Below are 24,539 nucleotides of genomic sequence, written 5' to 3'. Positions count from 1 at the left end.
CTATCAGGGGTGTCAGCTACGGGGGGGGGGGTGGGGGGGGGGTAGGGGGGCTGTCAGCTACGGGGAGGTGTTGACTATTGGGGTGTCAGCTACACAGGGTGTTGATTATCGGGGTGTCAGCTACACACTACACAGGGGTGTTGATTATCGGGGTGTCAGCTACACACTACACAGGGGTGTTGATTATCGGGGTGTCAGCTACACAGGGGTGTTGATTATCGGGGTGTCAGCTACACAGGGGTGTTGACTATCGGGGTGTCGGCTACACACTACACAGGGGTGTTGATTATCGGGGTGTCAGCTACACAGGGGTGTTGATTATCGGGGTGTCAGCTACACAGGGGTGTTGACTATCGGGGTGTCAGCTACACAGGGGTGTTGACTATCGGGGTGTCAGCTACACAGGGGTGTTGATTATCGGGGTGTCAGCTACACAGGGGTGTTGATTATCGGGGTGTCAGCTACACAGGGATGTTGATTATCGGGGTGTCAGCTACACACTACACAGGGGTGTTGATTATCGGGGTGTCAGCTACACACTACACAGGGGTGTTGATTATCGGGGTGTCAGCTAAACAGGGGTGTTGATTATCGGGGTGTCAGCTACACACTACACAGGTGTTGATTATCGGGGACGGGGTGTCAGCTACACAGGGGTGTTGATTATCAGGGTGTCAGCTACACAGGGGTGTTGATTATCGGGGTGTCAGCTACACACTACACATGGGTGTTGATTATCTGGGTGTCAGCTACACAGGGGTGTTGATTATCGGGGTGTCAGCTACGGGGGGTGTTGATTATCGGGGTATCGGCTACCGGGGGGTCAGCAACAGGAGGAGCAGGAGTGAGCAGAGCCACTGACTCCACCCCACCATCTCTGACGCCACTGTCCAAAAGCTGGGTGTAGACATGGAGAGCTTGATCACAGTCCCATTGGCAGAGCACACCACACCAGCAACTCCAAGGTAAACCGTTATTTTCTCACTATACAGCCAATTGATGTTTGACGTATTCGTGCAGAAACCTCATATCTCCTTATTCAAATGTTTTGTGTTTTTTGTGAATTAATGTCCTATTTGATCTGCAAACTCAAAATGTGGCGCGAAGTGGCACATTTTGTGTGTGTGTGTGTGTGTGTGTCTGTCTCTGTCTCTGTCTCTCTCTGTCTCTGTCTCTGTCTGTCTCTGCCTGCCTGCCGGCCAACCAGTTGTGGAGATATGGCTTATAGAGTAATGTCTTGCAGAAAACAGCAAGTTGAGAAAACAGGCTTGAAAGGTTCACTTCTGTGGACTCTAACATTACACCTAGCTACATGTTTGGGCATTTATTTCATATTTACATGTCGATTTCAGCTCTGACACTTATTTCAGACATGCTCTAGTATGTGAAGAGTCTGCCTGTGCTATTAACTCATTTAAAAAATGAAAAGAAATTAAATTAAAATTTAAAAAAAATCTCTGGTGAAAAGCTGAAGTTTTTGTGCGATGGCAGTTCCTCAGTCAAATCTGGTCACATATAGTAATGGTTGAGACAAAGCAGATGTATTATGCTGCAATGGTGGGAATGGGATACAGGTATGTATCCCATAAACGATAAACAGAAATAAAATATAGTATTAGCATGAACTTGAATATCAAATTGAACTTAAATATGCACAGCAGGATGAGGCAATCACTAAACAACAGATGCACAGTATATTGAAAGGCCATCAAACACTGGTAGGCTACACTATTATTAAACCCAAACTATGCATGTTAAACTCTAACAATACAAATTGTCTGCACAGTAGGCTATAGTTCTACAAGGAAATCAACACTCCATGTGGTATATAACATATTAAGGACACATAAACGGTCCAAATGTTGATAAACACATAAATAAATCAAATACTGTAACACAGAGTAACAAACAGCATACAAACGGACTAGAGGCAGTAGGGAGCTAAACAAACCAAACAACCATGTGCTGTCAATATTATATTATATGATATTATTTAACTACTAAAGTAACACTTATGACCCAAACATAGTACTTACTTCGATTAAAGAACGCACAGAGGATACACTTGGAGAAAACAAATACAATACACAGCTCTCAACAGGTTGGACTGACTGACCATGCTGATGCCAAACACTAAACTGCAGGCCACTAGGCGGCACTGACAGGCCGCAATAAGAACAATATGCACAAACAATAGGGGTGTGCATCTCTCCCTTACAAGACGATTCGATACGTATCGATACGCATGGGCTACGATGCGATTCGGGGACGATACATTTTATATACAGAACGATTCGATTCGATTCAGTCCAAATCGATACGATTTCGATTTTGTGGAACTTCATGGAATTTGATGCGATGCGATTCGATACGTTGCGAACTTGAGATCTGACACATTTAACCTTCTATAGATTTGTTATTTGAAGCTAGATCTATAAAGAATAGGGTTGGGACTTCATTAAAAAACATCTAATTAATTGGAGGATTTGTGATTGATTAATTAATCTCAATTAATCACATTTTAATCGCATATCAATAGGCCTATTTGACCTGAGCAGTGAGCTTTTATTTTCAAATGGATTTGGATATGAGTGAATCAATGAATAGTGACTACATAAGCATAGGCAATAAAACAAGTAGTAATAATAATAGTGATAATAATATTATTTATATAATGCTTCTCCGAGTACTTAAAGACACTTTTCAAGGAGAACATGAGAAAACAAATAAAAACAACTTTATTAGAGAAAAACTAAGACTATGGAATAAAATAAATGAAAGCTATAGCAATATTCCAGAGGTGGGTTTGAATTTATAGGTGGTGGCATGTCTCTGAGCTTTGGAAGTGCATAGTTTGACAGGTCTGACTGCCTGCTGTGGACAGTGAAACCCTGACCATTAAACACGGGCAGACGCAACGATACAGTCTATCATTCAAATCATTGTTAAAGCTCCAAATGATATTCCCATTCGTCTTTGTGTCTGCCCGTGTAAACGCAGCAGCGAGTGTGAGGGGTTGGGGAACGGATGGAAAGTACATAGTGTTATTAAGGAGGACTCCTAACTATATGGAAGTTAAACTAACGTTAGCTCCCATGCTAGCTACTAGCTAGTAGCTTCCCTCGTCAGACAACAGAACACCACCACAGATCGGGTGGAAGCTGTTGATATCACTGCTTGTGCCCGTGGATGGGAAATAAGATTTAAAAGGCTATGGAAGCGTGGATGAAAGCACAGATGTGTGCAATAAAGTTGTGTCGGATCTGCCTGTGCACCCCGTCTGCTGCTCGTGTGTTGTGAGTGACTGTCGCTGGCTGCTGAGTTAAAGAGCGTCATAAGCATGCACCCTTCCTGCGCTGGAAGTAGCAGATCTACAAGTTATCTACCCGTCGCAATGCACAGCGCTTTGGGCTTGTACATCTGTGTTTTTCCCGCAGTTAGTTGAATTATATCGATTCACAACTTTAGAATCGAACCAACGTCCGATCCAGACGCTATTTTGACCGATCCAGACACACGTGCATCGATGTAGTCGTATCGTTAATGTTAAAATCGATTATCGATTCATATCGATATTTTTTGACACCACTAACACACAAGAATCACAGGCCAGATTTGAACCCACGAGCCTGTGCTCCAAAGTCAAGAGCTCTACCAACTGAGCTAAAGATGGGGAACACTAGACTGTAAGAGGGGGGGAAGAAGAAAAATGGAGGGGGAAGAAGGGGGGAGAAGAAAGAAGAGAAATCTTGAGAAATCAAGGGAATGGATGCAATTCTAATTCAGCTTCATGTAAAATCCTGCTGGAAGCGATCATTTATGCAAATAGTTTAAAAAAGCACTGAAATGTTTAAAACTGTCGTTTCTGGGAAGGGGAAGTATGAACCACAAGGTCGACAGTTCAAGCCCTGCTTTGACCAAGGCCGCCAGCTCGAGCCCCGCTTCGTCCAAAAGTAACCTGACCATAAGAGGTGCTCATGCTGTGTTTTCTATTATTTTACACAATGACAAGTTTGATGTAAAGTGTAGAGTCCTGTCCCTCCACACCAAGAACGATATGTATGTTTTTCTATGGCAGAGATATACCACAACTAATGGTAATGACAGTAGACATTGACAGTGGTGAACGGCAGTCGCTGGCATCTGTTTCATAGTAATTAGATGAATGCAAACTCTTAACAGGCAATCAAATTCTGTATTGTGTAGGCCATTCTGTAGCTCATTATTATATGTGCCAATTGTTATTGAGTCATAACAAATCTTTCAAATATCACTTAATCAAATTAAATTAGCCTACCACCATTATGACTTACACTAAAATACAGTAGCATACACATACCCTATCCCATCCTATTCACACAGGAGGCAAATCAATTCGAATTACTATATAAAATATATGAACCATGTTAGGTTATTATTAATACAAGTAAACTTTATATGGACAGGGTTTGAGCCACTGCAATTTCCTGACATTTGGACATTTAAACATCCCCCTCTAGTCTAGTCCTAGAGTGTCCTAGGAGGAGGTGAAGACATGGTGGAAGACCATCTAGAGGTCCTTTGTTGTCTATTCTGACACCTGCCACACAGCCTCTTTGGACACAGTTTAACAGTTTGAAATTGTTAATTTGTTTAATGGACAGTGTGACAATGAATTTAGACAGACATCAGCGCAGGGATGATGTCTACCTATGTAGAATGTACCAACTACCACTGCTTGTTTTATGACATCATCCGTACATGTCAATACAGAAAATATTAAAATAGGGAGGAGTAACCTGTGTTGCAATTAAATAATGAACCGCAATACTATAAAATCCTAACTCTAAGAGTATACAAATGGAACCAAATTGATCTGCCCCATCTTCTACAGAGCATAGGAGCAATAAATAAATGAGGTAGAGTAAACATATCTGCAATGCATATTGTCACTCATCAATCAATCACTCATTTGATTTCTAACTGTTGTAGCCTTTGGCCTATATACAGCATCAAACTCATTTTTACCCATTATAAAATGTTTTCCATTAGGGACTTTAAGCAACGACTGTTTTCAGGACTGCTCCGCTAGGTGGAAGTACGGGAGCTGTGACGCCGTCGCCGTATTTGTCAAAAGTGTTAAGCAAGCAGGCGACGGCGACATTGGTTCCCATGGTGACGTGTCTATGTAGCATGTGTCAAACTTTAATACACCACGTCGCACGTCAGCTAACTTGCCGATATAAGGTGCTGGAGCAATCTGTTATTCTAAAACCGTTTTAATAAACATGGTTAATATGACATATGGTATTAATGTTATTTCTTCATTCAGAGCATGCCAACACATTACACAGCATAAGACAGGTGATGGAGTAAATTAACATGGTTATCATTTCAATAAATGGTTATGACATGGCTTTGTAGACACTACGTGTAAGTGTAGCTTCTCCCGTAGTAGAAAGGGCTGCGACGGCAAGCAGGTTTATGTATCGAGCACTGATCCATGTCCGGTTGCCGTAGCCGACTGCCGTAGCCGTCGTTGCTTAAAGTCGCTAATATCTAGGTGAATGGCCCATGCACCTGTCATTAATGGCTATGAATCAGACCCATTGAAAATATTGATTGGGGTCAGGGGACCCCCAGGGGTCCTTAAGTCAGTTCCAAGTGGTCCCCAAAATAAATGATTCTTACCAACAAAAATGTGTTAAAACCTTAAATTACCTCCTCGTTTTCCTGCGTCTTTCTAAAGTTTTATTTCAGGTCTTTCTATTTTAAGGGTTTTTCTAGGGTTCAAATAAGGTCCTTCAATCCATTTTTCCTGGATGCTATTTTAAGGTGGCTGTCTTGGTAACTTAACTTGGTAACAACTGTCTTGATTTAAAGGGCAATTCACTCACACAGCACTACATTTGGGTTTAACTTTGGCTCTTTTTGGTCTCATGGTTCTCATACTTACAGTCCTTTATAACTATTAGAGTATTTATCTCATTATTATCATTTAAAAATCTATTAACTACCACCCCGACTTCATTTGTTCATAAATGCAAGTTTGTTAAAGGACACATGGAAAGGAAATTGCAACAAGGTACAAAACTATCTATTCAAAACAAACGAAATGTACTGTAAAACTTTCTGCACGTTTCTGTTTACTTTGTTCCGACTCATTTACAGTACATGTTGACTGTAGATTTTTAGGTGTATGTGCAGATAGCTGTCTAATCATTAGACAGACTCTAATGTCTCTGTCTGTCTCTCCCCTTCTGTCATTCTCTCTATACTCTGTAGATGAGAGGAGGTAGAGCAGGCATCATGGAAGAGTGTTTCGATGGCCGTATGTCTCAGCTGAGCGCCACCCTGGTGGAGGTGACGGAGCGCTTCACCAGTCAAAAGGACATGCTGGCTGAGATACAGGCCCTGCATGATAGGTTGGTAGTGCATTGCACAAGCTTTTGTTTTTAACTAGCTTAATTTTACTTTCATTTTCATGCATTTCTCAGGCCCTAGTTGTAGCGGCCCTCGATTTTGTGAAAGAATAAGATGTGGATGGTTTCAACGGGTGTTTATTTCTCAAAAGAAGCACCAGTCAGACACCGTGAAAACTATAAAAATAGGAAATAAATACTATTACAATCATACAATTTCATAGTTTCACATAATAAAATCTGTGCATTAAATTCATCACTTCAGTAGTACAAACAATAAAATGGTTAAGTTACGGTCAATTATAATTAATGCAGTGATACAATAACTCAATTAATTTCAATGTAAGACAAATACCAAAGCAAAATGCACAATAGCTAAATGTACCAGAAACCAAAAGGAAGCTCAAACAAAATACAATAATTAAGCCCCAAATCAAATCATTGAAAACGAACAAACAAAGAAACGCTCCTGCAGTGATGTAAATAGGTTTTCAATGTAATGGGTCCCGGGATGCACAGGTGGTCATTCAAATGAGTCCCAAAAAAATCTTACGAGTCCCAAAAAAAATCACACCTGTGTGAAGTGAGTGGTGCAACGCCGTGAGGGGGTTCGCGGGTGGGGGGAGTTCCAGACCCCCAGGAATGCCCCCCAGGGGGCCGGGCCGGTTCCGGCGTGCCGCGCCGCGTCCGAAACGGTTGAGAAATGACAGTTACCGTGTGGCGGTCCCTCTACTGTACTGTAATGTACTGGCACCCCCCGAAAGCATCATATATACAGTTAATACTAGTGATCGACCGATATGGTTTTTGGCCGATATATCCGATCACCGATTAGTGGACAATCAAAAAGCCGATAGCCGATATTATGAGCCGATATGAATTTAAGTTAAAAAAAAATGTTTTACAGTAACATAAATTCCAACACAAGAATTCCTTTAAATGCATTGGAGAATATTTATCGCTTATAAAAAAAGGAAGTGCAAACATGTAGCAGCATATATATATTTTTTTTCTCTATCTATCTATATTTGGGCATGCCTGACACAGAAGACAGAACTCCACAAGCTGGCTGCATATAGCCTACTCCCTATTTGGGCATGCCTTACAAAGAACTCCATATATGGGCATAAAAGGGAGACAGACATAATATCTGGGTGGGGCATTCATTTCCAACTTGCATCGTTCCAAGTGCCTACGGGCACCGCTCTAGTTTATCAAAATTGGTGATCTACAAGCCCACAGCACATTACATGTTGAGAATGTAGATGGCTAACGTAGTTCTACCACTGCTCTCTGTGACTGTCCCTCTCACGTGTGGATTTTATTTTGGTTAATTAGTGTGGTTGCAGGGCAACCAGACTATTGTAATAAGCCTATCTCACAGAATTTCCCCACCCCCTTAATACGCCCCCTTTCGGGGTTAGTGGTGATAGCGTGACGTCACTTTATAGACGCTACATGTTAACAGAGGTAATTTAAGAAGTCTACAACTTTTGTTTTCTCAAGGTAAGGTTTGTTCTATCTGTTCGAGCTGATTTACCATCTTGTTTGCTTCATAATAATATTGGTCTGTCACATTTTTACATTAGAAAATGTACTTAGATTCTCCAGAGAAAAAAACGTGTAAATGCTAATGTTAAATGACACCACTATTTACCGGAAGTGGGCGTGGAAAGCGGGCTGTGAGATAGGCCTATCGTGGGCTCGCAACAGCGAGCACACACTAGTTATTGTGGGCTCGCAACAGCGAGCACACACTAGTTATTGCCAGTTTATATTTGTGGGCTCGCAACAGCGAGCACACACTAGTTATTGCCAGTTTATATTTATACTTCTTTATTCCAATTCCCGCCCTTTTTTTCGGACTCCTACTACTTTCACACACTTTATGCTAGAAATGTAGTTCAAACTTCAAACTGTTCAGCTCTTTGCAGTTATTTATGCTTGTATTCTTATTTTTTATACTTTTTTAACTTTTTAACTTTTTAACTTTTTTTTACATTCTTTATAATGAGAGTCGATGGAAGAAACGTCCCATTTTTCACAGTTGACTTTTTTGTGCTCTTATTACTCCGTCATACTTTCACTTTGAAACTCCATTCAAACTTTAAAATGTCCATCTATCTTTGAATTTTCATTGGTGAAAAAGTTGTTTTGAAAAAGTTTATACTTTTAAAAATATTTAACTTTATTTATAAAATGTTAATCTCATAGACAATGTATGGGATTTTATCTCTAAATCAACCTCACTTTTGCAGCCTCATTACTCTGGCATACTTTGTCGTAGAAACTTTAGCTAGCTCACACGACTGTGGACTTTTTCGTGGTTCAAACCGTATTCGAATATGTTACACGGTTTTTCTGAAATCGCAGTTCAATCGCAGGCCGTATCGCCTAATTAGTGCGCCCTTAGAGTGCGGGGCCTCCTTGAGTAGAGTGTGGAAACTGAAATGCTTCCCTCGGAAATCTACCAAACAGATTGTCGTCCTGGCCAAAATATTCACTTTACACGGATGTTCTTTGGTCATTTTGTAGTCACACATGTCCTCTTGCACACAATGTGACCACCAAAGCACAGAAACATACAGAATGTGAACTACGGCCTTTTAAGTGACACAAATACAGTCAAGCTGCCCATTGACCTCCATTGTATAATTCTTACGAGGAAATGATCGCGAAGACAATTCTTAACTCGCTCTTATAACCACATTTTCGATCGTACCAACACCACAATCGTACATGTTGTACCTCAATGTCTCAGGCCACTCACAGCGAAAAAAATATTTGCATTCAACTTTTACTTTTTGCGATAGAGCAATTTGTTCGGGCATAGGTTTTTTCCCTATTCAGGCCCATTGAAATCTCCCAGTCATAGTGCTGGCACGGTTTTACTCTCCCACAGCTGAGACATATAAGGGCTTAATTACAGGGCTGACATTAGAGTTACAAGATCTCAATGAGTTGCTCTGTGAAACCTTGTGAGCTTGTAGGTCTGCTATTTGTGCAATTAAACTCTACACAGTCACAGACACACGCATGCATACGCACGCACGCAGCTTGTAGATCTACTATTTGTGTAATTAGGCTCTACACACAGTCACAGACACACGCGTGCATGCACACGCACACACGTGCGCGCGCACGCACACACACACACACACAAAAACCCTGTATTTTGCTTGCAGCATGCTACAGTCTTGCAATTTGCTCCATGGGCTTAGACCACCAATAAGAGCACGCTGTACTTAATTAATTGCTTAAGCCCCGCCCCTCTGTCTTCCCATTGGCTGGCCTTTACACAGCTCTAACTTTTGTTCACAACATGCTACAGCCTCAAACTTTGTTACATGGACGTAGACCATCAAGAGGAACAAGCTGCAATGGCTTAATTGCTTAAGCCCCGCCCCTCTGTATTCCTATTGGCTGGCCTTTACACAGCTATAACTCTTGTTTGCAGCATGATACAGTCCTGAAAATGTGTTTATGGACTTACACCACCAATAGGAACACTCTAATATAAACTTAAAAAAGAAAACTTTTAAAAAACTTTTAAAAACACACAAATTTAAGAAACATCTTAGACCATCGTCAATAATCATTGTGTTTATGCTTTTAAAGATAGGCCTATATGCTATTTGACCCTTTTTTACATGTAAAAGTATGCTATTTAATACAATTTCTGCTCATTAATGCTTTCATATCCATTGATGTTGTATTTTTTTCTTTTTACCTTTTCTTAATGAATCAAGAATACATTGTAAAGCATTATTCATACATTACAAATCATTACTTACTTTATTCTGCCACTTTTTGGGCATCATACTACTTCCACATACTTTATGCTAGAAATGTAGTTCAAACTTCAACATGTTCCGCTTTATGCAGTTATTTATGCTTATATTATTATTTTTCACAATTTTTTATACTTTTAAACTTTTTTAACTTTTTTCCAGTGTTCAGACTTGGTGGGTGGTCCCACAGACACAGCTATAACTTTATACATTGCGTTTTTAGCGAGCCCACGCAGTTTCTACAGGAACTGCTTTCTAGTTGGAACACTTTATTTTTCCACTCGAGTAGTCTTTTTTTTTAATGTGCTACTCCTCCCACAGTTTTGACTGTACGCACTTGAGCCATATGTCAAATTGACCGGCTTCATCGGGAAGGATGTGCTTGTATTTTTTTAAGAGAAATGTTGTATAGTTTAATTGATAATAATTTATTAGTGAATTAAATTTCCCCATTGACATGAATGGGAAAATGCGATTTTTCGCATTTTCTCACATTCAAGTACTTTTTTCCTCAGACTGTAAGCACTATAGTTACAAAACTTGGAGGGTAGGTTCATAATAATTACTAAAATTAATCAACGTATAATGTTATCGGTCGGCCTCATGGTGGCGCTATAACAGCCCACTTTACGTTTTGGCTTATAACTCTTGAACCGTAGGTCGTCAAATTTATTTTTTCCCTGACTTCCTTGGGTCATGACGCATCTCCCCATATAGGCCACGCCCATTTGCGTCATGATAGATTTTCCGCCATTTTGAATTTTCTCCAAAACACACTTTTGGCTCCTCCTCCTACATATTTTGTCCAAATCTCACAAAAATCGGCACACATGATCTCCGGACCCATCCGATTACAACACCAACTGCAGAATTCTGGTAGTGCGTGTCGTTCGGCCGTAATCGTCGTCCGAAGATAGTAGGAGGGGCCTATTTTACAAAATCACGAACAGAATGTCCGATCCATCCCAAATTGTAATCACATGTCGCGGGTGGTTCAATCAACCAAGTTCGAAAAGCAATTCCATTTTCATCCATAGGGGGCGCCGCAAATGCCAAAAATGTCACCGTGTGTGTGTGTGTGTGTGTGTGTGTGTGTGTGTGTGTGTGTGTGTGTGTGTGTGTGTGTGTGTGTGTGTGTGTGTGTGTGTGTGTGTGTGTGTGTGTGTGTGTGTGTGTGTGTGTGTCCGAAAGAGTGCTAGACTTCCACGTAGAACAGTGTGTGACCGAAAGAGTGCTAGACTTCCACGTAGAACAGTGTGTGACCGAAAGAGTGCTAGACTTCCACGTAGAACAGTGTGTGACCGAGAGAGTCTTCAGTGCAGCCAGGATAAAGTTGCGTCCTGTGGATGCAGAGGTTGTTGGTGTCCATAACTATAAACTGCGTTTTGGGATGCAAAACGCAGGCAATTTACATCACTGCTCCTGTACCTCACTCCGCTTATCGAGGGTGCTATGGTCTGGAAAGGCCACCTTGAGCTTCATACAACTTCATACAAAGTCACAGCAAGCAGGTACTTTGTCACCAAACGATCACACTCTGTGACGGGCACTGTGGATAATACAAGTGGTTCAGTCCACTGAAGCTACAAAACATCTTGATAGTTCAAGATGACCAAATAAATCAACAGTGTACAAGGATGAACATAGCAAACAAACAAACTTCTCATACTGTGTTGCGCTGCTGCGTTCAAACATGCCGTCTTTCCCCCTTGTCACTCTACTCTCTAGCTGTGTGTAGGTGAGTGAAGCTAACAGGCTTCAGCTATATGCACTCTAACCGGAAGTTTCACAATAAAAGTACCCCAAACATACAGGAAGTGTCAAAATAAGCAAAGAAAATAACAAACTTCAAAGTAAAGACATGATTGAAGTTAAAAGAACCAAGTGTCACTGGCACTTGCACTAGTTATTTGTGTTTGTGTTGGGGACAAGGATAGGGTCGGGATCAATTAGGATTTTAGTGATTTTTACTTTTTAGTTCCTTATCGATTGCCTCTTAGAGCAGATTCAAACTGTTCCCAAATACAATTGCCTGGTCCCTGCTGGCCATGATTCACATCTGCCTTGATTCTTCCGCACCCACTTCAACTGTATTCAGTGCATTCACACTGCAGCAATCCGTATCAGAGTACATTTCAATTGGTCTCGACTCCGAGACTTCCTCCATGCGGTCCCGGGAATGGTTGGGTGCAGTGTTGGGAAAGTTCATTTATTTTATGAACTAGTTCAGTTAACAGTTCAGATTTGTTTTTAATTATTGCCACAGCCCATAGCCATATAGAACCGCAGACTTGGGGATTAATAAAGTGACAACTTTTACAATATCTCCATTACCATTATCCAAATTAATTCCTTATTACATATACTTTTTACATTTTGGGGAAAAATAGCTCTTTGCCATGTGAAATGTCACCGAATTCTTATTATGGGCCAACTTGTGAAAGCTGCATGCTTTTATTGTGAAGGGTCTCCGTTCTTACAGCCTGCAAGCTCACAGCCTCACAGCCACAGCCTGCGTTGCGGACTGGTTGTATATATAAATGCACCATTTATATGGCTTACATAGCCTTAGTGGCTATGCTAGCTAGGGTTAGCGTTTGAGGCTAACTAGTAGTTTGTGAAACTAACAGTGTTAGTGGCTACAATCTCAGCACTTATTCAAAGTGTATTTATGTTTTTATAATAGAAAAGTTTTGATTCTGTCAAGTTTAGTCGAATAGTTTAACAGACCCGGAATGCTCTTCCGTCCTATTTGAAACCCTGTAAGAAAACTTAACACCTTGATAAGGGAGAATGCTCTGCGTCTTCAACAGAAGTGCAATTTGAATGCCAGAGTAAACCCCGGGGCCATGCATATAAGGAGGCAGAGTGGGCCATACATGGACCACGGTTTACACCCAGCCAAATCAAATTGTCTGGGAGCTTATCATGTAATGCTTCTGTGATCACGCCAGATGGCGCTCTTTCCCAATGCAAGTCACTGAGCGTAGTATTAATTATAAGAACAGTCGTACATCAACTGAAGCAATCAAAATATGTGATGTGAATGTGTTATGACGTGTTATCGGAATGGCATAGACTGGCATACTCGCCGATACCGGTTCGATACCAGCATTGTAGGCAGTATCGGCAGCTTTTCCGATATTAGTTTAAGTGTGTGTGTGTGTGTGTGTGTGTGTGTGTGTGTGTGTGTGTGTTCAGTTTTGCAATAGACTGGCGTCCTGCGGAGAGGCAGTTGATGTTTCTGAAGTCGGCCTCAGTCATCTGTATTCTGGACGTGGAGATGGGATACCCGACTGCAGGACAGGCCACACTGCTGTCGCACAACTTATAGACACTGCACTGCTACAGGTGTGTGTGTGTGTAATGTACTCTTCATGTGACGCTCTGACTGTAGGTGCGCTACCCGTTCAAAACATCAAAATAACGGTAGTGGGTCGCACAAACGTTTCGCCTATCCAGCCTTCATCAGTGTGGAGAGTGACTGAATGTAGGTTTCTTTTAACACTAGTGTCTGAACTCATCTCACCTACTACTCTGACGGCTGAAAGGTCAGGATGACCGTGTTTTTCGTGCAATTCCATTGGCCACTCTCTCCCTGCATCTCTTCTAATGCTCTTCACACCTCTCCCACCCGCGGCGGGGGGTCAAAAGTCAAAGTCGTACGATTTGTCACACCCGTTACCGCAGTGAAATTTGTTCTCCGCATTTGACCCATCTCTTGGAGCAGTGAGCCGCAGCCAAGGAGCGGTGAGCTGCAGCGTGCGCCGCGCTCGGGAATCATTTGATTAGTAGATTTGACCCCCAATCCAACCCTTTGATGCTGAGTGCCAAGCAGGGAGGCATTGGGTCCCATTTTTACAGTCTTTGGTATGACCCAGCCGGGGATCGAACCCCGACCTCCCAGTTTGAGGGCGGACACTCTAACCACAAGGCCACTGAGCTGGTTTGACAGGGTTGACGACTTGCCATTGTTTTCTAAATGTTACATTCCAACTAATTCAAGGCAGCGTTTCAACTCGACAGGACAACTCGACTTATTTTTTTCTTTTCACTTCACCAAACTATAATTATAGTGACGGTGTGAGGCTGAGCGCTATATTGAATACCCTTGCGCAGCGTGAGGTAATTAACGCCAGCTGCCTGCAAATTATTTGGTCTTTGATTGTGATTAACAAATTATATATATATATATATATATATATATATATATATATATATATATATATATATAATCCTTTTAGACCAAATACAATACTGGGCGTTGGGGGTGTGTCAGCTTGGTCAGGACTCCTGACTCAGGAGGTAACAGGTGGTGCACCAACACAGTTTGGTAATGGATAAAACACGGTACAACTTTGTATTGAGCCAATAAAATACCACACGTTATTGTAACAGCCAGAGCCAGGCGCATTGCTCAGAGTCAGACGAAATACGACATTAGAGTTATATATATATTGTCATTTTGTCTTGTTGTCATTTTTATATAGAGGGGGAAACATTATAGGCATTATTGCCCTTTACGTGTATGGGTAAAGGGCAAGGGCTTATCGATGTAATTCATATATATTTGATTGATTGTGCCAGCTCCAGCGCCAGAGGTCCGCATCTCAGCAGCAGCAGGTTTATAGCAGTACGATTTATATACCATAGGATAGTTCAAGTCCTGTGACGCATCACCGCCACAAATAGTGCTACAGCGTTATCTAAAATGCACTTCCGCATACCTCACCGGCAGTTACTTGGATTCATGAACATTTACATGCCTCCGCGAGAGGGGGAGAGAGAAAAAAGGAAAGAGCCGTGCGTGCAGATCAGTACCACTGGTCGCTTGCAGAAAAGTTTACAGGCAGAGGACGACGGACAGAACTGTTATCTTTTGACTGACAAAACATTTAGAGGTTCGGTAGGTCTATCTGGTTGGAATGATTTCAAACACTTTCATTTTTATTTGGAATCTCATCGGCAAGCATTCTTACTCCAAGGAAAGGAAATGTCGGTCGGGTCAAACCGACCATTCAATAACATCCCTCATCATGGATAATAATCAATTATGAAAAATATCCGTTTTAATCACATTTTCACAAGAGGTACATGATCTACAGGGAAAACTGCCTATCATTATTGGTTCAGGTCTCTTCATATGCATGTCAGCCTTCACAAGTCAGTCTCTTAGACTGGTAGCCCTCTTAAAAGTAAATAATGGGGGGTGTTGAAAAACCTTGTTGAGTGTTCTGTCTGACGACAATATGTGCCTGTGTTTTGAGACAGCGTCTTTGATACTGGGACTAATAGAATTAAACCTAAGTACGTAGTTAACAAAAAAGGGTTTCTTGGTTTTTGTTCTCTTGGTGAACAATTATTTTTCCTCTAGTTTATTTACAGTCTCGACCACTTGACAGCCATGACTCTGGATAACTCTTTTCGCTAAATCTGTTTAGCATGTTGTGGCTCTGATAAATGTAGTCTTCCTCAGAGCTACATAAACGTTTCAATCTGTATAATTGACTCACAGGTAGACTCCGTTTTAACACTAGCACGTCGAAACGTTTCAAACCTTTCAAAATCGGTCTGTCAGACCTATTTTGAAATTTTGAAGTGGATTTTCTTTGCCCATGAAGTCCTGAGAAAGTTCCCCTTGCATGACTTTTTTTTTTTTTTCATCTGAAACGTTTTGGAAATATGATTTTAGACATACTTCTACTACTAAACCTGCTCTTTTTCGGTCCGTCCTCAGACTCCTCACCCTTTCTCCCCCCGCAAGCAGTGCTGTTCACACCTCCCTCCTGGCTGGAGACGGGCATTGTTCAAGCTAATGTGTCATTTGCATTCCAACTACTTCCACATGTAGGCAAACTTATACGAATGTACTCACAACATAGACTAAGAGGCCTTCTACATGAGAACGGCGCGGGCTGTTAGCCGCGCAAGTTTGTGAACGATATAAAACTTTCCTTCGTCCACATTGCGGTTATGTTAATTATTATGCTGTATAGACGAGACCGGTAAACTGCTCCGTATTCAAGTTGTAGTACACATGTAGTACACATGGCCGGCCTGTAGATGGCCACCCAAAAAAAAGAAAAAGCTTATTCTAAGAGTAGGCTATATGAAAGCATTTTATAAATTATACTATTGGTATTTCACACAGGTGTTGCCAAATAACTAATTATCTTGCCAGTCAGATGCGCATATGACATATCTAGGTCATATCAATTTAATCAGCAGAGGTTGCAGAGCAGTGCTTCTCACTCTGCACACACTGACTGACCAGCTAAAGTTTATTCCTAGGCCTACTTTAAACCATAATATGACAAACCTTGGATTAATTCTTCTGAAAACGAGCAGAAAACACAAGGTAGGCCTAAGTGATTCACACATTCAGACGGGCATTATTGGAAATGGAACGAGTAGCTGTGTGCTGCTGCTGACCACTGCGATAAGCATTATGACAGGCGTGTGGCAAGAGAGAGAGAGAGACGAGTGCATTATATAACTAGAAAGGTCGCAATTTAAAAAAATTGCAAAGTGTAGTCGCAGTGGCAACTAATATTGCCAGCCAATTACAATGTCGCGTCACCCCTGCGATCATGTGTAAGTAATGGGGGATTTATCCCCCAAAAAATCATGTTTTTGCGACAACCGGTTACATTTCTCGCATTTGCGGCGCCCCCTATGGATGAAAATAGAATTGCTTTTGGAACTTGGTTGATTGAACCACCCGCGACATCTGATTACAATTTGAGATGGATCGGACATTCTGTTCGTGATTTATGGCATTTTTTGTAAAATAGGCCCCTCTTACTAACTCCGGACGACGATTACGGCCGAACGATACGCACTACCAAAATTCTGCCGATGGTGTTTTAATCGGATAGGTCCAGAGATCATGTGTGCTGATTTTTGTGAGATTTGGACAAAATTTGTAGGAGGAGCAAAAAGTGTGTTTTGGAGAAAATTCTAAATGGCGGAAAATCTATCATGACGCAAATGGGCGTAGCCTATATGGGGAGATGCATCATGACCCAAGGAAGCCTAGTAGCCTTGTAAATCATTTTCATTTTACGACCTACGGTTCAAGAGTTTTAAGCCAAAATGTAAAGTGGGCTGTTATAGCGCCACCATGAGGCTGACCAATAACATTATAAGTTGATTAATTTTAGTATGAACCTACCCTCCAAGTTTTGTAACTATAGTGCTTACAGTCTCTGAGGAAAAAATACTTGAATGTGAGAATGCAAAAAAATCGCATTTTCCCATTCATGTCAATGGGGAAATTTAATTCACTAATAAATTAAAATCAATTAAACTATACAACATTTCTCAGAAAAAAATACAAGCACATCCTTCCCGATGAAGCCGGTCAATTTGAGATATGGCTCAAGTGCGTACAGTCAAAACTGTGGGAGGAGTAGTGCGTCAAACAAAAGGTTACTCTAGTGGAATAATAATACGCATGAACTAGAAAGCAGTTCCTGTAGAAACTGCGTGGGCTCGCTAAAAACGCAATGTATAAAGTTATAGCTGTGTCTGTGGGACCACCCACCAAGTCTGAACACTGGTTTTTCATTTTTAAGTTTTCTTTTTTAAGTTTTTTATTTTTAAGTTTAAAAACAAATAAAAAAAAGTTTAAAAAAAAAAAAGTTAAAAATAAAAAAAAGTTTAAAAAAAAAAAAGTTTAAAAACAAATATATTTTTAAAGTTTATATTAGTGTTCCTATTGGTGGTGTAAGTCCATAAACAAATTTTCAGGACTGTATCATGCTGCAAACAAAAGTTAGAGCTGTGTAAAGGCCAGCCAATGGGAAGACAGAAGGGCGGGGCTTAAGCAATTAATTAAGTACAGCGTGCTCCTATTGGTGGTCTAAGCCCATGGAGCAAATTGCAAGACTGTAGCATGCTGCAAGCAAAAGACAGGGTTTGTGTGTGTGTGTGTGTGTGTGTGTGTGTGTGTGTGTGTGTGTGTGTGTGTGTGTGTGTGTGTGTGTGTGTGTGTGTGTGTGTGTGTGTGTGTGTGTGTGTGTGTGTGTGTGTGTGTGTGTGTGTGTGTGTGTGTGTGCGCGACTCACCGTCTCCACACCATAGCGCAAAACGGTCATAAGCTGCGCACTTCTTAAGCTGCACGCAGCTTAAATTCTGAGTTTTTAGACAGCTGGTGGATGGAAAAGAAGCTCCACCTCCGCGGAAGACTTGAGCGGAGGAGAGCGTTTCCGGGAATCTGGCCGTCGCGCAAGAATTCAGCGGAGGTGGAGCTTAATTTCCATCCACCAGCTGTCTAAAAACTCAAGCTTTAAGCTGCGCGCAGCCGAGAACGTGCGCAGCTCTTTCGACCGTGTGGCAGCACCTACTCTGTGTGTAGAGCCTAATTGCACAAATAGCAGACCTACAAGCTGCGTGCGTGCGTGCGTGCGTATGCATGCGTGTATCTGTGACTGCACAAATATCAGACCTACAAGCTCACAAGGTTTCGCAGAGCAACTCATTGAGATCTTGTAACTCTAATGTCAGCCCTGTAATTAAGCCCTTATATGTCTCAGCTGTGGGAGAGTAAAACAGTGCTTCACTATGACTGGGAGATTTCAATGGGCCTGAATAGGGAAAAACCTATGCCCGAACAAATTGCTCTATCTAAGTCGAATGCAAATATTGTTTTCGCTGTGAGTGGCCTGAGACATTGAGGTACAACATGCACGATTGTGGTGTTGGTACGATCGAAAATGTGGTTATAAGAGCGAGTTAAGAATGTCTTCACGATAATTTCCTCGTAAGAATTATACAATGGAGGTCAATGGGCAGCTTGACTGTATTTGTGTCACTTAAAAGGCCGTAGTTGACATTCTGTATGTATCTGTGCTTTGGTGGTTACATTGTATGAAAGAGGACATGTGTGGCTACAAAATGACCAAAGAACATCCATGTAAAGTGAATATTTTGGCCGGGACAACAATTTGTTTGGTAAATTTCCAAGGAACGAATTTCAGTTTCCACTCTACTCAAGGAGGCCCCGCACTCTAAGGGGACACTAATTAGGCGAAACGGCCTGCGATTTCGGAAAAAACTTGTAACATATTCGAATACGGTTTGAACCACGAAAATGTCCACAGTCGTGTGAGCTAGCTAAAGTTTAAAGTTTCTACGACAAAGTATGCCAGAGTAATGAGGCTGCAAAAGTGAGGTTGATTTAGAGATAAAATCCCATACATTGTCTATGAGAGAAATATTTTGTAAAAAGTATAAACTTTTTCAAAACAACTTTTTCACCAATGAAAATTCAAAGATTGATGAACATTTTAAAGTTTGAATGGAGTTTCAAAGTGAAAGTATGACAGAGTAATAAGAGCACAAAAAAGTCAACTGTGAAAAATGGGACGTTTCTCCCATCGACTCTCATTATAAAGAATGTAAAAAAAAGTTAAAAAGTTGAATACAAGCATAAATAACTGCAAAGAGCTGAACAGTTTGAAGTTTGAACTAAATATCTAGCATAAAGTGTGTGAAAGTAGTAGGAGTACGAAGAAAGTGGCGGAATAAAGAATAGGAATAGGAACTAGAAAAGCAGTTCCTGGTGAAACTGCGTGGGCTCGCCAAAAAACGCAATGTATGACGTACAGTAGTAAATGTATTAAAGCTGAAGGAAAAGTTAAAAAAAATACAAAAAGTTAAAGTATAAAAATTTGTAAAAAGAATAGTATAAGCATAAGTAACTGCATAAAGCGGAGTAAAGTATGTGGAAGTAGTATGATGCCCAAAAAGTGGCAGAATAAAGTAAGTAAAGTTATAACTGTCTACTAATGATTTGTATTGTAATCTTGATTAATTAAGAAAAGGTAAAAAGAAAAAAATACAAATGGATATGAAAGCATTAGCATTCTTTAAGTATTCTTTTTTAGTATTTCTTTAATTGTTTTTTAAGTTTTTTTTTTAAAGCTTTAAGTTTTTTTTTTAAAGTTATTTTTTAAACGTTTAAAAAAAAAGTTTTTTGTTTTGTTTTTTTAAGTTTTTTATTTAAGTTATTTTTTAAGTTTTCTTTTTTATTATATTATAGTGTTCCTATTGGTGGTGTAAGTCCATAAACACATTTTCAGGACTGTATCATGCTGCAAACAAGAGTTATAGCTGTGTAAAGGCCAGCCAATAGGAATACAGAGGGGCGGGGCTTAAGCAATTAAGCCATTGCAGCTTGTTCCTCTTGATGGTCTACGTCCATGTAACAAAGTTTGAGGCTGTAGCATGTTGTGAACAAAAGTTAGAGCTGTGTAAAGGCCAGCCAATGGGAAGACAGAGGGGCGGGGCTTAAGCAATGAAAGCGTGCTGCTATTGGTGGTCTAAGCCCATGGAGCAAATTGCAAGACTGTAGCATGCTGCAAGCAAAAGACTGTGTGTGTGTGTGTGTGTGTGTGTGTGGGTGTGGGTGTGTGTGTGTAGCCTAATTGCACAAATAGCAGATCTACAAGCTGCGTGCGCATGCATGCGTGTGTCTGTGACTCTGTGTGTAGAGCCTAATTGCACAAATAGCAGACCTACAAGCTCACAAGGTTTCACAGAGCAACTCATTGAGATCTTGTAACTCTAATGTCAGCCCTGTAATTAAGCCCTTATATGTCTCAGCTGTGGGAGAGTAAAACAGTCCCAGCACTATGACTGGGAGATTTCAATGGGCCTGGATGGGGGAAAACCTATGCCCGAACAAATTGCTCTATCGCAAAAAGTAAAAGTCTAATGCAAATCTTTTTTTCGCTGTGAGTGGCCTGAGACATTGAGGTACAACATGTGCGATGGTGGTGTTGGTACGATCGAAAATGTGGTTATAAGAGCGAGTTAAGAATTATCTTCGCGATAATTTCCTCGTAAGAATTATACAATGGAGATTTTCAGCCATTTTGAATTTTCTTCAAAACACACTTTTGGATCCTCCACCTACATATTTTGTCCAAATCGCACAAAAGTCGGTACAAATGATCTCTGGACCTATCCGATTAAAACAGCACAGTCAGAATTTTGATCTTCTGTATCGTTCAGTCGTAATCGTCTTCCGAAGTTAGTGGGAGGGGCCTATTTTACAAAAAATGCCACAATTCACGCACGGAATGTCCGATCCATCCCAAATCTGAATCACATGTCGAGGGTGGCGTAATCAACGCAGAGCCAAAAGCAATTCCATTTTCATCCATAGGGGGCGCTACAATTGCAAAAACATGCTTTTGGGGGGGAAATCCCCTACGAATGACTTACGCATGATCACAAGGGTGACTTGATATTGTAATTGGCTGGCAAAATTACTGGGAGGGGCCTATATCAGCCAGTGAGGCAACCACACTTTGCAATTTCCCAGAATTGCTTTTTTCTAGTTTATATCTGTTCTCCAAAAATAGCTCCTCTACAAGCATGCGCGCTGCAGATCGGCTATTTTTGGAGAAGAGATTTATAGACATTATGTGCAAATATAAAATAGCTGTGATACTTATATGTAAGTGGTTATGGTGAAATAAACCATTAACACTGGTTAGTTTGGAGGGGGCGAGGGGACTATGACATCACCGTTTCAGCATATTAGGCGGCATTCGCTGTACACACGGAGACGTGAAAGTCGCGTCTCCAAACTTTCCCACTCTGGAAGGTAGTTTCAAAATTAGCCGTTTAAGTCCCCCAAAACGCCGTCTCCGTGTGACAAAAAGGGCAGATCGGCTAATTACTTGCCCGAGAAACACCGAAATCGTCCTCGTGTGTATACCACCTAAAGGTCTCCACACACCGGGCGCGAATTGGATGCGAATTCGGATTTTTAGCGGCATTTCTGCATCGGTTTTCCGAAAAACGCGGCCGGTGTGCAACCACCTTAAATGTTGTTTTAGATGTTATATTTGTTATATGCGGTTTGCAGAAATAACTGTCTCGAAACGGATAAAAATATATGGTGAAATATGGTGTGTTGACTGACTGGCGTATTGTTTCCACCAAGCGCATATAGCTCAATAGATATAAATACATGTCGACTATACACGCCATCTTTATAGCATAATTATGTTGGAATAATAAAGTTTATAGCATTGTGACTGAGCTGTGACTGACCCGACCGACATTTCCTTTCCTTGGAGCGAGAATGTTTTAAAAGTGCCAGCCAGCCAGGTCGTCACAAGTATAGTACTATAAAACACCGCCACCATGAAGTCATCAGCGCAAAAAAAAAGAGATTTAAATCGTGCTATACTCGGGCAATCTTCAACCGATTGTTCTAATTCCAAATGGCCTATAATCCGTGAAGTGTAAATTTTCATTGGGTGTATAATTCATGTTTTTTTATATGCTTTTATTAAATTATATGAGTGAGATGCTAACATCGGCATATAATGCTCAAGCGCAGTTCACGTGCACTGCATGGCTCTGCTCGACTACACACAGTACTACAGTAGGTTATGTAGTGTAGGCCTATAAATTATGGTTTTATTCAATTGCAATCTACCGGTACGTAGGCCTACAGTTTATAATGAAATCATTGATTTGTCCGCTGCTTCCCCTTGCTCAATCAGAACATGTAGTGGTTACACCTGTGTGTTGATACGCTCCCTCTTACAATTAAATCAAAATGCATTGCCTGCAGGCCCTGCAATGTTTATTGTTTACCATACTAAAAAAAGTTGACTGCATAGAACTGTATGTAACCAAATGATGGCCAGGTGCAAGCGACCAGTGGAACTGATTTGCACGCACGCACGGCTCTCCTTTTTTTTTCCTTTCTCTCTCTCCATCTCTCACAATCAATCAAATATAGCCTATATTAATTACATCGATGTGCCCGGCCCCTTACCCATACACGTGTAGCCTATAATGTTTCCCCCTCTATATAAAAAAAGATTTATATATATAATCCGTTAATCACACGATTGTGTGATTAACGGATTATATATAAATCTTATATATAATGGTCTTAAGACCAAATAATTTGCAGGCAGTTGGCGTTAATTACCGTGCGCTGCACAAGGGTATTCAATATAGCGCTCACACCGTCACTATAATTATAGTTTGGTAAACTGAAATGAAAAAGAAAAAATAACTTGAGTTGTCCTGTCGAGTTGAAACGCTGCCTTGAATTAGTTGGAATGTGACATTTAGAAGACAATGGCAAGTCGTCAACCCCCTGCCGCGGGGGGAGTGGTGTGAAAGAGATGCAGGGAGAGAATGGCCAATGGGATTGCACGAAAAACACGGTCAGCCTGACCGTTAGCCGTCATAGTAGTATTGAATTTAAATCAGTCATGCTAGTGTTAACGGTGCTCGGTGGTGACTCTCAAAGCGTAACAAGTTATTCTTGTCAGTAGGTTTTCTATATATGGTAGTTTTTAATTAGTTTCCGACTTATGATTTCTACATCAAGGAAGTGTATTGAATTCGATACCTGGCACTGCACTCCCTGTGGGGGTGTGGAACGCGTGTGTTGAATGTTAAGTCGGTGGGTGAAACGGTTCTCGAGTTACGTGCATTACAACCGTACACACATGCACACACACGTACGTGCGCATGCAGAGCTGTGGCGCATTTATAGTAGGATAATAGATTAACTTCACCAGAATAGTAGCCTACCAAGATTGATTGATTTTGTACCTTATAACAGTTTGCAAAAAGGTACATTGTTACAGATTTTTACAAAAGAATGCTAAAAGGATAACCCAAAAAGCCGAAGACGTATTTCCATTGATGTCCTGTGTATTCAATCAATCGAGAAAACACTCACCCAGCATCCATATTGTGGGCAAAGCTTTCCCTGAAAATAGCAGATCAACAAGCTTGCAGTAAGCTCACAACATAGCATTGCGTTATGAGCTTGCCTATCAGCTATTTTTCAGCGAAAGCGCTTCAAGCTTGTGGATCTGCTACTGTTCATTTTGTGTGACACTGTTGTCATGCTGCAAAACAAAGTGACTTGATTTTATTATGTTGAGTGAGTCATCAGTACCTGCTATTAAATTGTGGACTGCTTTTGATTTCAGCCTCCCAAGGACAACCTGAGTCTGACACAGTGGTTGGTCTTCCTCAGTTCCTGCACCCTCATCTGACCTGTATGTTAAATTGTTCTCTCTGTCACTCTTTTCTTTAAATGTCAACACCCAACACTGATTCCCTCAATCTTGCTCTGTAACATTTAAATGTTGTTTTTCGTTTGCTCCACAAGGGGGCAGTCTGTGACCTGTATTCTAATTAATAAACCCCTCAAATTGAGAATGTCTTTGGTTGTAAATCTTTGTTTTTTTGGGGGGAAAACAATGCTTTATCATTCAGTATAACTAAAATGCACAGAATTCAGGCATTGAAATGGTTATTTGACAGACTTATTTAATTTTGTCAAGTTATG

At 40.9% G+C, this 24,539-nt stretch overlaps 1 long non-coding RNA gene across 1 annotated transcript; it reads left to right on the top strand.

The window, feature by feature from the left end:
* Positions 1-66: 66 nt before the first annotated feature.
* Positions 67-24,409, top strand: LOC306936592. Its single transcript, XR_013791513.1, has 4 exons — positions 67-965; positions 6,265-6,404; positions 13,394-13,543; positions 24,178-24,409. It is a non-coding gene; the product is annotated as an uncharacterized lncRNA (long non-coding RNA).
* The last annotated feature ends 130 nt before the right edge of the window (positions 24,410-24,539 follow it).

The sequence above is a fragment of the Electrona antarctica genome (genome assembly GCF_951216825.1).
Source record: "Electrona antarctica genome assembly, chromosome: 14".
Classification (NCBI taxonomy): Eukaryota; Metazoa; Chordata; class Actinopteri; order Myctophiformes; family Myctophidae; genus Electrona; species Electrona antarctica.
The sequence above is the reverse complement of the archived record's forward strand: the minus strand, read 5'-3'. Positions and strand labels throughout refer to the sequence as shown.